Source organism: Aplysia californica, unplaced genomic scaffold (assembly GCF_000002075.1).
Source record: "Aplysia californica isolate F4 #8 unplaced genomic scaffold, AplCal3.0 scaffold00536, whole genome shotgun sequence".
In the NCBI taxonomy this organism is placed as follows: Eukaryota; Metazoa; Mollusca; class Gastropoda; order Aplysiida; family Aplysiidae; genus Aplysia; species Aplysia californica.
This window is the reverse complement of record NW_004797806.1, coordinates 523,198-524,872: the sequence shown is the minus strand read 5'-3', so window position 1 is coordinate 524,872 and position 1,675 is coordinate 523,198. Positions and strand designations below refer to the sequence as shown.

Here is a 1,675-nt window from a genome sequence, read left to right as displayed (position 1 = left end):
AGATAATTGTCCTTAAAGAGTAACATAATGAAAAACATGCAGCAACTGTAAAGCATTGGCGAGCTGAAAGTGGCAGAACTGAAATATTCTCTAAGTTTTAAGTCTCATATTTTCGCCAACCAAAATGGTTTACAGATAGAGTAGAAACAATGACTCTCGGCTCAGAGAAAAATACACAGTTGTTAATTCTCAATCAATAATTAAATGCCTTTTTTTTAGGGCTAAGGAAATGGAAAAACTGTATGTAATTGTACTTGAGCTTACCATCTCTGGTGGCCTGAACTCTTGTTCTTCATATCTCCCACTCTCCTGTACCTCTGCGTTAAAGCAGTCTTTGGGAAGAGAGAAAAATACTGAAGCAGATATAGTAGAAAACAGAGAGAGAGAGAGAGAGAGAGAGAGAGACAGAGACAGAGACAGAGAGAGAGGGGGAGAGAGAGAGAGAGGGGAGGGGGAGGACGGAAGGGGAGGGAGGGGTGCATGTGGTAGCGAAACCTGGACCTTTAAATAATATTGACCTGCAGTTGGTATCTCAAGTTGCTGTTTACCTTGAACAGATTCTTCATTAATTAATGGTGTATTCTGGTGGCGAATGTTATCGTGGGAAATAAATCCATCTAACTTTTCCTCCGCATTAGCTTTCTTCATTCTGGGATATACCAGAGTCGGGTAGACTCAGCTTGTAGCTCTCGCTCGTTTGCATGTGGGGAAAAATGGAAACAGTTCAGCACTCATATAATCACAGTAAGTGGTGGTCATATGGCAGGGCCGCAGTTTCCTCTAAACCGACGACGATACCACTACCAACCACCGCCACCACGACCACCACTACCTCCACAACAACAACAACAACAACAGCACAACAAAGCCACTACTTCCACCATAACAATTTCCAAACCACCACCACCACCGACAACAACAACATCTCATCAACAACGACAGCAATAATAACAGCAACAACAATAACAACAACAACAATAAAAACAACAAAAACAACAACCAAGCCTCCACTGAAGCCATTACCGCCGCCGAAACCACCACCAACAACTTCAACAACAACTTCAACAACAACAACAACAACAACAACAACAACAACAACAACAACAACAACAAAGCAATAGCTACAGCAGCAACAATGCAGAATACCAGGAATAACAAAACTAGAAGCAATAACATGAAAAAACTATGTTTGCACATGCAGCATTAAGGACGTTAACCACCTGATCAAACCTCGGAAATCAAACGAAATTACTCTCTCTCTCTCTCTCTCTCTCTCTCTCTCTCTCTCTCTCTCTCTCTCTCTCTCTCTCTCTCTTTCTCTCTCTCTCTCTCTCTTCATCTCGCTGCCCGTCCTTCAGATCATTAAAAAATGTGGCTCCCCGGTGCGCCCAAGATCCGTCAGTCGTTGGCTGAAGTCAGAACTCACGCGGGGCACGCGCGGAGCTGAGGCGACAAATCCCCGTCACTACGCCACCCACCGGGCGCTAATCACGCGCCACACTGTTCAAATAATTGTATTATTAAGAAGATGTGGAGGGGGCACTGGTGTGATGATTATACCCATTGATTTTGACGGGGAGGTGAGAGGGTACCTCTGAGCTCACGCTTCTTTTCTGCCTTGCTTGTGTTTTCTCATGTCTAGGGTTTGTTTGGGGGTTTTTTGTGGGGGGGTTTT

General features: G+C 44.2%; 1 protein-coding gene across 1 annotated transcript in view; it reads left to right on the top strand.

Annotated features, from left to right (window-relative positions):
• LOC101857591 overlaps positions 1-1,675 on the top strand; it is a gene marked incomplete in the record, with an annotated part of 154,189 nt that overhangs the window by 38,119 nt on the left and 114,395 nt on the right.